This window comes from Adiantum capillus-veneris, chromosome 2 (assembly GCF_014529385.1).
Source record: "Adiantum capillus-veneris isolate H3 chromosome 2, ASM1452938v2, whole genome shotgun sequence".
NCBI lineage: Eukaryota > Viridiplantae > Streptophyta > Polypodiopsida > Polypodiales > Pteridaceae > Adiantum > Adiantum capillus-veneris.
Window position 1 is genome coordinate 24515646 of NC_140932.1, and position 13822 is coordinate 24529467.

The 13822-nt window shown below is 42.6% G+C and overlaps 1 pseudogene; it reads left to right on the top strand.

Annotated features, from left to right (window-relative positions):
- Positions 1 to 12078: 12078 nt before the first annotated feature.
- LOC147462519 (small ribosomal subunit protein eS4 pseudogene) lies at positions 12079 to 12761 on the top strand (annotated as a pseudogene).
- Positions 12762 to 13822: the final 1061 nt, after the last annotated feature.

The window sequence follows — 13822 nt, forward strand, 5'->3', positions numbered from 1 at the left end:
GGGGCACCATGGTTTGATCGCATGGCTGCCAACATGAAGTTCACTGAAAGAAGACTCTACTTCACCTACAGGGGAAAGAACATGTATATAGATGCTAGTGAGCGTGGTCGCACTGTCCCACTTGTAAATCCTCTTGCTTTTGATAAGTCAATGAAGAGCTCAGTTTCTGCGTACATGATTTTTGTCAAAGAGTCTCTAAAAGATACTAATGTTTCATCAAATGTAAATGGTAGGAATCAAGAAGAGTTAGACTTGTCTAATTTTCTAAAAGGATTCCAAGATGTGTTCATCGATGATATCCCTATGGACTTACCTCCAAAACGAGGGGATGATGACCATCGCATTGAGCTCCTTTCTGGAAGCTCACCACCTAACAAGCCTCCTTATCGAGTCTCACAAGCTCAACAAGAGGAGATCATGAGGCAAGTACAAGAGCTGGTAGACAAAGGGATGGTGAGGCCTAGTTCCTCTCCCTTTTGTTCTCCAGTCCTTTTAGTGCAAAAGAAAGATGGTGCATACTGTATGTGTGTGGACTATCGAGCACTAAAGCATATCACTATCAAAAACAGATTTCCCGTACCTCGGGTAGAAGATCTGTTTGATAAGATACAAGGCTCTACCTACTTCAGTAGGATTGACCTTAAGAGTGGCTATCATCAAATAAGGATAGTGGATGAAGATATCTTAAAGACCGTGTTTCGCTCAACGTTTGGTCTTTATGAATATCTAGTCATGCCTTTTGGCTTGACTAATGCACCAGCTACGTTCAATCGTTTGATGGAGAAAATTTTTAGACCATACCGCAAATTCACTGGATTGTTCTTTGATGATATCATCATCTACTCCAAGTCTTTGGAGGAACATAAGCAACATCTCCCAGTGATTTTTCAAGCATTGAGGGAGAACAAGCTTTTTCTCAACCAAAAGAAAAGCGAATTCTTCCTTCAAGAGATTCAATACCTAGGTCATATTATCTCTAAAGATGGTATCCGAATGGATCCATCAAAGTTAGAGGTAATAAAAGCATGGCCTAACCCAAGAAATGTACATGAGCTAAGAATCTTTGTTGGTATGTGCGCATACTATAGATGCTTCATAGCAAAATTCTCTCAAGTAGCAGGACCACTACATGACTTAACTAAGAAGAACATTAAGTTTTTATGGACTGCTAAGGAGAAAAATTCTCTTGAAAAGCTCAAAGAGAATCTTACTTCCCAACCAGTCCTCGTGCTTCCGGATCTCTCCAAGCCATTTGAGGTCCAATGTGATGCTTGTGGTGATTGCCTTGGAGCAGTTTTGCTTCAAGAAGGGCATGCCATAGCATATGAGAGCCGAAGGCTCAATATTGATGAACGAGTCTTGGGCATTTATGAGAAAGAGATTTTAGCTGTTCTACATGCCCTAGACACATGGAAGCACTACGTATTGGGGACTCCATTTATCCTACGAACCGACCACCAAAGTCTCAAGTATTTCATGATGCAAACCAAGCTTTTCGACAAACAAATGAGCTGGGAAAATTTTCTTTCGCAATTTAATTTCCATATTGCTCACATAGCTGGTAAGCACAATCAAGTGGCCGATGCACTTTCACAACGACCAAAGTTAATGCGGTGTCTATAGCTACTCACAATGATCTATCCTCTATGATAGATGAGTATGCTACTGACCCTGGGTTTAGAGACATAATGTCAACCCTTGCTTTGGGGAAGAAAGAGGAACCATTCACCTTGCATGATGGTTATCTTCTCCACGGAAATAGGCTATGTATTACCCATTCCCTTCATGAGAAGGTTATGTATGAATCCCATGCTCCTCCATATGCGGGGTATAGAGGTATTCAACCTACTCTACGAGGAGTAGAGACGTACTTCTATTGGCCTACCATAAAAGTGGACAAAAGACCAAGTATGATAGAGGGAAGCAACCAGGATTACTCCAACCATTGCCTATCCCAAATTCACCATGGGAGAGTATATCCATGGATTTCATCTTTGGATTACCCAAGTCTATCCATGGGAATACAGGAATATGGACAATAGTTGACAGGTTTAGCAAGCAAGCACATTTTATTCCTGTCAAAAAGACTATTAAGGCACATCAAATGGAAACTCTCTTCATATCTCAAATTTCAAGCACCATGGATTACCCACATCCATCGTGTTAGATAGAGATCCTAGAATGACTAGTAATTTCTGGAAAGGTCTCTTTGAAAATCTAGGAACAAGATTGAATTTCTCTTCGGCCTATCACCCACAAACGGATGGCCAAAGTGAGATACTCGATCTACTCAAGACTTATGTTACCGAAGTAGATCAACGCTCACAATGGGAAAAGTACTTACCTCTTGTATAGTATGCCTACAATAATACTGTTCATACTTCTATGGGAAAAACACCTTTTTAGATCATTGAGGGAAGACCTAAAAGTCCCTTGCTACTCAAAGTACATAAGAAAATCTTCGCCGCCGATGAGTATAGCCATGACCTACAAGAATCTTTTCAAAAGATTAGGAAGGCTATATCCATCTCTCAACAAAGGCAAAAATCTTGATAAGCACAGAAGAGCCTGAATGCTCAAAGAAAATGATTGGGTCTTACTCAAGTTTCCTAAGGCTCGATTAAGGCACACGACGTGCAAAAATCCTACGGGCCATCAAAAGTATTATGCTAAACTAGCAAAAAGATACTATGGTCCTTTCCAAATCTTGAAGCCCATCAATGAGATGGCTTATCAACTCAGGTTGCCCAACCATTGGCTCATACACAATGCCTTTCATGTAAGCCTACTTAAGCCCTACGAAGGAGAGCCACCAACTGAACCAATTATTGAAGACGCTCCCGAAGTTGAAGACCAAGAAGAGGTGCTACAACCCGAAGCTGTCCTTTGACATGAAGACAAGGTACTACGACATGGCAAGATTATCCGACGATATCTTATTAAGCTAAAAAATTATCCTTTTGAAGATGCTAGATGGATGCAAGGAATACAGCTTAAGGATAGTATGAACCTTGTCAATGCTTACAATGCTACATTAGAGTAAGAAAATGTACAAATTTCTTTTAAATGACTTTTGTTTTTGTCTTATTGGACTAGTCCTCTTTTTAATTGTGTACAAATTTAACTAGTATGCATGCTTAGAATCATGTTTGTGATGACGACGTCTCTCAAACACCAAGTAGAATTTGTCACTCTACTTTGGGAGAATGAAATGGACTAAAGAGCAGACATGCTTGCGGCAGCTATCTCTCCCAAGCACCAAATGGATTAGTCATCCATCTTGGAAAGATGTCGTAGGGTAAAAAAGGGATCCTCTACCCGCCGCTAAGTAAAATTGACTAATGCTAAGGCTTTATCTCTTCTACCTCATAGTCGAGGACAACTATGATTTCAAGAGAGAAGTAATGTCATAAAGTCTAATATCTAATATCTAACCAACCCAAATAATTTTCTCATATTAAATTGATCACTTAATGTGGGAGAATAAACGGGAACAAGTGTTAAGATATAGACATGTGCTTATAGATCTATCTCAACATGGGGCCAATGGTAAAGAAGCTCAAATGAGAGATGGTCTATCAAAGAGCAAGGCTAACTAATGGAGCATAAAACCTAAGGGTTAGCTTCATTGAAGACCTCCAATAATGTGTGTAAAAGACCTTTGACCTTAGGTAAGCCAGGGCTAAGCTTGAGGCGCGGGAACCCGACCCACTCGAGGTGCTTGTCCTGCTTGTCATGCTTGATGACTAAGGTTCTTGAGGTGCTTGTACTGCTTGTCATGCTTGATGACTAATGTGCTTGAGGTGCTTGAGATGCTTGAGGTGCTTAATTATTGAGATGCTTGAGGTGCTTGACATGCTTGAGATGCTAGGGTTGCACTTAAGGTGAGAACCTAGCCCAAGCTTAAAGTGCTTAACAGTCAAGCTTGTGGTGGGAACTAGGCCTATGTATGAGGGGCTTGAGGTGTCAAAAGTCAAATATTCAATCCCTACAAGGAGGGGGGGAGCCCTACATGAGGGGGGATGAGAGAGAACACCCACACACTCACACAGGGCATGCATGGTACAAAGAAAGCAAAAGGGACACTTGTCAAGTTCCTGCTCATGTTGCCCTCATGGTGTGCCTGAAGCCTATTGGTTGGCCACCCAAGGGGTCCAATAATAATTTAGGATATTTAATTAAATGATTTAGCATTTATCTAGCTCTCTCTCTGAAAGGGGAAAGGGGGACACTTGTCTCAAGGCTACCCTTGCTGCTTGTAATGCCTCCTGCTTTTGTGATTGGCTAGGCCTGGAGGGGTCCAATGAGGTTCAAGTATGAGCTACAAGGGAGGGTCGACCCAAGCAAGCTAGGGGGTTGCTTAGGGGGTATACTCACCCACACACACTCACAAACACTCTCATTGTGTGCTATGCAAAGTGAAAGAGCTCCCTCTCCTTCTCCAAGCAAGTAGAGGTTGAGAGCCTACACCAACACTCTTGGATATGGAGTGCAAATCCAACCAAGATCCATTCTTCAATGCTTAAGCTTGCCATCTCCTTCTTCTTCATTACTATGCTATTATGTACGCTAGCAACAAGAGTTATGATAAGTGAGGAACTAATTCTTTCTCCTACGAAATGTTTCTTCTTCCTCTTCCCTACCCTCATTCCCTGCTAGCTCTCTCCACCTTTGAAGGTGTTTGAGGTCTTGGGACTGAGGCTTGGGATAGTTAAAGCTTTCTTCAAGTTTATGTTATGTTTGTGATGCATGAATCTTTCCATCTTCATTGCATCACCTAGGTCACAAGGAACACAAAGATTGTATTGTAACAAGTCTCTCTTAATGGGAGAAATCGTAATACAAATGCCTATTGGAGGGGGGACCGGCTCCACATAAATCCGGTCCTCAACTGTTGTCATGTTCTCTAAATTCTCTCTCTTGCAAAAGTATTGTTCATGCCAAGTCAACTAATTGCTATGATTATGTTGCTATCTTCAATTATGTTCACCCGCTATGATCACAAAGTCATTTCTCAAAAGTACTCTCATTAATTTTCGCTACTCTCAAATTAAATAGGCCAATTACATTATAGAAAAAAATGGTGAGAAACTGAAGAGATTCAGGGTCCGTTGCATGTCTTATAGAGCATGACATCTTGTACAAAGTTGCATGTAGCCAGTGGACCGAACTTGTGATATGGCATGTGTTACAAAGCTCTCGTGCATGACTACAAACTAGGGGTAGTTGGGCAAGATCACCGAGCTTGAGAACACATTTTTTGTTGTAGGGATCTGCCAATTTATTGCTTGTTACATTGATATTTTGTCTTACAATTAGGTCAAAAGTTGTTTGGGTTAATATGGATAGCCAACACCCTGATGGCATCTCCAACACCCTGATCGTATCAACAGAAAAATGTGTTGAACGAGCCTACGAAGGCAATGAGTTTTGGTGGTTCGACTCCAGATTAGGCCAACTGATCATAGATTGAAATATGATTATCTTTTGTTTCAGTAGCACTAGAACAAACCTCTACCATTGGTGGATCGCATGAAATATCTGATCTTTGAGAATGCTCATCACGTCGGCAAGCATCCAAAGTACCCTCCAGCTTGATGATCTACAAAATATAACCAGATTTTGAAAGGTCTCCAGTACTCCTTTCCGGTTTTGCCCGGCTTACTGCTGCACAGGCAAACTGTGCGGAAAAGAATTGGTGTGAATCTTGAGAATTAGGCATGGAAACTTTCTGCAACAGAATATATACTTGGAGCCGCATAATGCTATCCATAACTATAACTAGTTGCACCTGCAGAAACGAGCTGAGTAAGGTAGTTGAAGCTGGACATATTGTTCATCTAGCCACTGCGTCTTGTTGCACAGAAAGCTGCTATGATTGAAGGATGGCCGAGGAGAGAAAGATGAAGCCACGAGAGGATAACTTACACTCCTCTCACAACCTGCGCGTGGTGCTGCAAAATCTACTAGATAGAGTAGGATCTTTGTGGAACTGGATTTTGTGTGGATGCATGCACATTCACTCTGGTGCACAGAAAGACAAGCTCCATAGTTTGTTACTCGCTTGTAGCACAGGGTTGTTGAATCTGCTTCTGAGCTTTTTGCGCGGGGTATTTTTTAGAGCTTTTCATGGCAGTGATGCTTTTAAAAAAAATTTATATCTAATGCCACGTGGTGGCTTCTGCGTTCAGGAATCGCAAAAAGAGACTACTTCTCACATGTGACCTCCATGGAAAATATAGCGATGGCCGATCACAACCAACATCGTGAGAGATAATTTTGCTCATAGCATTGTCTATGTTGCTTGATTGAGCACGACCATGAAACAGATTCTCCTTAGTAGCCCTGCAGGCACCCAATAAGCTCCAACCCTGCATAGCCGGCGCGGACAGCTACAGACAGTTTTTTTTTCACTATAAAAGTGACAATGAAGCCCGTGCAGGCCAGCCTCATGGACAATCGCATCAATCGATGGCATGGCCATGCATTGGCATGGCCATGCATTGGCATGGTGACGGCCACATGCAGAGTTGTGTGCTGCGGCCTCTCCTGCAGTCCAAGATGTTGCGCCAGACGGGTACTCCCAGCATCACTGTTACAATTGCTTCTTCTCTAGAGCAGGCGGCAGGCCCCTCGTGTTCCAACTTCCGTGTGTGAGGGTGGGGGGCGGAGGGGGGGGGGGGGGGGGGGCATTGTAGGAGCTAGAGGACTCTAGCCTATATGATATCAGTTCTGCCCGGAGACGCTGTGTTGGCTCTGCACGCTGCGGCCCTTGATTCAGGCACCCTCGCACAGAGAGAAGCTTGATAGGACCAATAGGTGACAGATCTTATTACTACTTTAGGTTCGGGTAGAGATCAAGGGTACGCACGCTGCTGCGGGGTTGAAAAAAAAGATCTGTCTCTAGCCATCCGCGTCGGCGTGGACAGCTACAAACAGTTTTTTTTTCATTCATGCTCTTCGAAGTTGTTCAAAATCCCTCATGCTTCTTTGCCTCTCTCTAGCCATCAACGCTTGGAGAGAGAGAGAGAGAGAGAGAGAGAGAGAGAGAGAGAGAGAGAGAGAGAGAGAGAGAGAGAGAGAGAGAGAGAGATAGATAGATTTTATTATCGTCCTCAGAGGTCAAATATGACCTATGGGACCAAATTTACATGTGATGTAGTATGTGTGTGGCTGATGAGTGACTCTCGATGCTCCAAAATTGTAGTGATGAGAGTCGCAATGGAGAGCCCACACTTTGGCTGGGAGAGGAAAGTGTGTAGGTCTAAGTTATGGCTGAAAATGTGAGAGAAGCAAGTTCGGATGTGATCAAAAGCTGAGCACTCTAGTAGTGTGTGGTACTCAGACTCTCGAACTTGCAGTGAGCATAATGTGCACAATCGATTTGACTCTTCTCCATTGCCCCAACACCCTATCTCGCATCGAAGGAAATGGGAGCTAAGCCGAATTGCTGCGATAGTGCGTATCGTGGACAAGGGAATAGGCTCAAGCATGTAAGTGTGAGTACGGTTTCCTCTCTCAGCGAAGAACATGGTTTTGTAGTTGGGGGCAATATAGGTGGTGTAATGTATGAAGTGTGACCCACCGGATTTCTCCCAAGCTGTAATACATTGGCGTTGTAGAAAAGCTTCATTCACTTGAGAGTCAATTGAAGCATCATGTAGCAAGTGTAATGCATCCCATCTCCCGAACCACTTATTTATGTCTTGCATCCATCCCGTGCTCAAGATCTTGCTTTTATGCGTCTTTTGAACTTTTTTGCTTGCTTCCCATGCAATTATAGGAAGTCGATGTGAGGGGTTTTGACGCATCTTTATCATGTACTCCACAACCCTTTCCATGCCCATAACCTCAATTGGAAGAGATCCCGACTCAAGAAGTAGGAGCATATATGGTGTTTGTGTCTTAACTTGGAGAAAGTTTGTAAGAAAACTCTTTTGGACATTCTCAAACTCTTTCCAAGTAGACTTTGAGATGCTCCCGCCCCACACTTCAACTCCATAAAGAAGAACCGGTGTCACCAATGCATCAAAAAGATACTTCTTGAGAACCCAACACTTGATGTTTCCCGCATTACACATGTTCTCAAATGCATAATATGTTATCTTTCCCGCTTCCAAACGATGCATAGCACATTCATGCCACTTGTGATTGGATGGAACCTCAAGGCCAAGGTACTTAAAGCTCTCAACAACTTCAAGTGTCTCGTTGTTGTACACAATGCATGGCTTCTCCTTATGGTTGGTTTTCACAAGCATAACCTTTGTTTTGGATTCATTTACAATCAGCCCACTATGCAAGCAAAAGTTCTCAAGGACAACCATAAGCTTTTGTGCATCTTCTAAAGTGTGTGCTAGAAGCACTACATCATCCGCATACAACAAAAGCATGATTACTGCATTGCAAATAGTGACCTCTTCAATGCCTTATTCTTGCATAAATTCAAGTACCATTTGTTCCAATTGATCGATGCATAGACCAAAGAGAGTTGGTGACAATGGACATCCTTGTTTAACCCCAATAGTGCTTACAAAAATTTCTGAAATTTCTCTTCCCATGCGCAATTGACAAATCACCTTCTCATAGATTCGAGAAACCGCAAGCATAAACTCACTTGGCACTTGGAGTTCTTCCATCCTTCTCCACAAATTGTTACGTGGAATCATATCAAAGGATTTCTTAAAGTCCACAAAACAACAATACAATCGCTTGCCTTTCAACCGAATTTCCTCCATGAGAACATGAAGAGTGACAAGATGATCAATGGTCCTATGGCATCGACGAAAACCCGCTTGTCCCTTTGCACGCTTGTCATTCTCTTCAGCCCAATCACTCAATTTCATCTCCATTATGCACCCAAACAACTTTGCCATAAGAGACCCAATCATTATAGTCCGGTAGTTGCTTACATTCTTTACATCCCCTCCTTTATGCAAAGGCTTAACCCAATTAGTACTCCAATCATAAGGCATACCATGTTGAAGTGCAAGGTTGAACATATCACACGTCCACTCATGGGTAAAATCTCCCGTCCATTTGATCATCTCCGGCTTGATACCTTGAAGATCTCCCGCTTTGCGAGTGGCCAACTTTTCAAGCCCACCGCATACATCCTCAATAGTAAAAAAAGACGGCATACATGGGAGTGAACCATAAAATGGCCTTTTTTCAGTTTTTTCTTGCTCATATAATTGCCTACAATGTGTGTACATATCCACTAGACTCAAGTTACCAAAATTCTCAACCCGCTTGCCTCTCAAGTTTCTCCAAAATCTTCCACATGCATGTGCCTTTTCTTGGACTTGAAATTCTTGTTGCTTTACCTCCCATCTTCTTCTCTTCTTTTGAATCAATGCCTTGTATGTATGCAAATGACTTTGATAGTTGTCTTTGTCCATAGTTGCATCAAGCTTTATCAAGGACTTTCGAGCATCTTGACATTCTTTATCAAACCACCTTTTGCGTGATCTATCTTTGTTGATACCATGGAGATGCTTTATGGCAAAGCATTCTTCCGCACAAGAACAAATAGCTTTCTTGAAAGCTTCCCATTTAGTTTCCAATGGTGCATCACATTGAAGCTTTGTCATCCATAATTTTTGCTCAACCATTTCAATGTACATTGGTGCCCGTTTGAAATCCATACATAGTGATAACTTCTCTTTCCTTTGGCTGAGATTATCATGCTTAGTTGCTTCTCCACATGAAAGGTCAATACATAAGGTGCGATGGTCGGATTCCGGGGTCCATTGACCAAACATAAAACTCTTTATGTGATACATGATGGCTTCAGAGAGTAGCATATAGTCAATCACACTATCCCCATTATGTCTCCTACATGTAAATCCATTGGTTCCACTCCACAAAGATACACCATTGGCAATAAGCATACCCGTGCTATTACACATGTGTAAAAGTAACTTTCCATAGTGATCTGGCTCTTTCTCATCCATTGAAGTATGATCATACAAGTGAACTTCCTCCAACTCCCTTGAAATGTATGGAATTACAAATTGTTGAGTATCATGTTGCAATGTTTTTGTGCGAGCATTCATATCCCCAAATACAATAACATCACCTTCACCTTTGAAATAAGCAATGTCCTCTTCCAAATCAGAAAATGGTTGATCTCTATCCATGCAAGCATAAAAGGGAGAATCATGATGAGGAATGTAGCAACCGGCTACAAAAATGGGTGCTCTTTTTGGTGTCATAATTTTCATCCATACATAACGTTTGTACTTGTCATCTTTCACAATTGATACAAAATCTTCCAATCCTTTCTTAACCATACATGCTAACCCTCCTTTTCCTCTTCGTTGCTTGAGATTCTTTGACCACATCAATGAATGTACATTGTAATCCTCCAAGCCGTTAATCCTTTGTGTATCATGCTCCCAAGTTTCGAGAAGAAGTACAACATCGGCTTTGCTTGTTAGTTCATCAATGCCAACCCCCGCATTCCATGGGTATCCATTACAATTCCAAAAGCATATTTTCAATTGTAACTCGGTCTCATAGGTCACGCATCCCTATTTGCTTGAGAGACTTGCCTCCTCCTTGGGCACATTTTCTTCATGAGAGATCTCCTTATTTTTATTATTCTGTTCCTCATATGCCTTGCGACGCATATTTTGTTGCTTAATAGTGCGATCTTCACATACAAAACATTTTGTATCCCTCAAATAGATCCAACTATTATCAAGGATAATCTTTCGCTTGGTCTCATCCGGCATGGTGCATACAATTGGCCGTTCTCCCGAGCGAGGAGCTCCTTGCTTCCCCACTCTATGTGCTCCATAGACCATAACTCCGGACATGCCAAAGTGGGTTTTGAAGAAATCTTCAATAACAATGGCAAGAGAAGGAGGTGTCTCTAACTTCTCTTTGGGAATTCCACGAATAACAATGTTCTTGGAACGTCGCTCCCGTTCCTTCAACTCCTCCACATACACATTCTCAACATTCTTTGTTTGAACCATAGCTTGCATGAGTGAGGAATTAGAAACCACATTGCTACCACATACATCAGCCCAAGACTTGTTTGTGCATACATTTTTCATGTCGCATACATCCCGGCTCATAGTGTCAAATTTCTCCTCTTTCAATACATGGTCATGCTCTACTTTGCTCATCCGCTCCTTCAAAGCATTCAAGTCCACAAGAGAGCGTTTACATTCCTTGACTTCCTCTTCAAGTTGCATCAAACGTGTTGTTTGCATCTCAAGTGTCCTCTTGAGATTCTCATTCTCAACCACAAGTACCCTTAGTGTGCCATTCTCCATTGCAAGTGCTCGTAAGTCTTCGCCTTGTTTGTTTACGGTCTCTTGCAATGATACCAAGTACGCCATGATCATGGTTTCCGATGTCGTTGGTTGGGTGGTTGTGTTGCTATCTCCACACTTAGGAGATTTTGGATCATTTTCCACAATGGTTGTGGACCTTGTTGAAGAAGAAGAACCCTTGCGAGTGCCGGAAGACATTGTATGTAAAATAGGAGATGAGAATCAATTTTGAAGTGGCGAGAGAGTTAGCAACAGCCTTTTCTCTTAGCTTCCGAAACACCTTGCAGACGCGCTACTCTGCTCCTTTGGACGACTTCATAGAGCTCTTCCTATTTTCTATGTCCTTTCGGAGTCGGACAACCATCCTTGCCAGCCTTGCCTTTCAGACAACCGTCCTTCCAACCTAGTCCTGGTCTTATTTCTTCAGAACCCTGGGAAGGCGCTCATGATCCTTGCCCCCTTCTAGTCTCAGCTTGAAAACCCCATTAGGGGTGCATCCCCGCAAGTGGAGCTTCAATTTATATCACTCAAGCGCATCTTGATAGTATTCACCTGAAGAGAGGGAGTCGAATCAACCGGATATTCCTACAATGGATGACTCTCAGTCTTTGCCATTGCTTCTTATTGTCTAAGCACAATAGTGCTACTACATGCACTCCTTGGCCAACTCTACCTCTTGGACATGATGCCAACTCTAGCTGAGCTATGGATATGTCACCTCTCTGTTGAGCATCACCTCTGAGACATGCTAGCAATTGTCGGCTCACCACGTCCCATGCAGCAAGCACATAAGACCAGGGAATGTCTGCAGATGGTTGTCTTGTTGAGGAATCGGCTGAAGTATGCCTTGACCTATCGTGAAGTGGTTGCCATTGTGATGCAGCGACTCATCTCTATGGATGGGAAAGTAAGGACGGACAAGTGTTACCGTGCTGGGTTTATGGATGTTGTGTCCATTGCAAAAACTGAAGGGAACTTTCGATTGCTTTAGGATAGCAAGGGAAGATTCACTTTGCACTCCATCATGCTTGAAGAGTCTAAGTACAAGCTATGCAAGGTCTGAGCTGCTTCCTTCGGTGAGAAGGGGATTCCCTACATCACTACATTTGATAGGTGCACCATTGGCTATCTAGATCCCCTTATCAAGGCCAATGACACCATTAAAATTGAAATTGAGACTGGAAAGGTTGTAGAGTTCATCAAGTTTGACATTGGCAACATTGTTATGGTTACTGTGGTCGCAACAGAGGTAGGATTGGGATTATCAAGCAACGTGAAAAGCATAAGGGAAGTTTTGAGATTTTGCACGTACAAGATACTGCCGATCAAGAGTTTTCCACCCAGCTTGGCAATGTGTTTACTATTGGTAAAGGAATACAGCCTTCAGTGACACTACCAAGAGGCAAGGGTATTAAGCTATCTATTGTTGAAGAAGCCAAGAAAAAAGCAGGAGCTCTAAAGGGAACTATGGCTTGAGTTTCTTTTTTGATCAGGCTTCTCTTTTGCAGATTGATGTTCCCTTTTGAGGTATAGCACTAGGGTCTCTTGACACAAAGAGTCTTTTGAATCAGGCTTGGCTTATGCTCATGTGAAATTTTTGAGCGCAAGCTAATTTTGAATGCTACGATTTCTTTTACTTTTGGGACATTTTAATATGAGTGTATCCAAGCTTCTTATTGGGATTAAGGTTGTGCTTTTGATATCTCAAATGAGGAATTTTGAAGAGGTGTATCTAAGTTTTATATTGTGTTGTTATGGTGAGAAGGAGTCTTTAGAGCTGCTTTTTACTCCGAGAGAGAGAGAGAGAGAGAGAGAGAGAGAGAGAGAGAGAGAGAGAGAGAGAGAGAGAGAGAGAGAGAGAGAGAGAGAGAGAGAGAACATTTGTGTGGGAAAGCAGTTAGTATCATAGAGAACAAGAATTTCATTTCAACATACAGAATCTAACTACAAATGACCATAAATGAAGAGAAGTGCATGATGAGGCAGGTCGATGCATGCGATGGTGATCAAATGCAGCTTCCGTTGTTGCCGAAGATGATGCGGGTGATGTTGATGTTGAGGCCAGGGTAGGTGGTGAGCGATAGGTTGGGCAAGGTAAGCTTCACACATAGAGAGTCAGAGGCTAGCAGGACGGCACTAGATTCAGTAGGGACATGCAATGTAGTGCTGGAGGAGGCGGCTATTTTGCGGCACCACTCAGTCTGGCCATCACCACCATTAGCACCAGAAACACTGCGACCATGCGCTTGTCAAAAGCCATCCCTCTCTCTCTCTCTCTCTCTCTCTCTCTCTCTCTCTCTCTCTCTCTCTCTCTCTCTCTCTCTCTCTCTCTCTCTCTCTCTCTCTCTCTCTCTCCCTCCCTCCATCATGCTAGCTCGCTCATGTACTACTTTTTTAGAAAATTTGCATTGACGCTTCCTTCTCTTTTTAAAAAATAGAGAGAGAGAGAGAGAGTGACATGGAAAGAGAGAGGAGAGTGAGGGTTTCTTTGTGTGTGTGTTGTTGCAGCCATCTCACACGTCATCACTTTTCTCGCT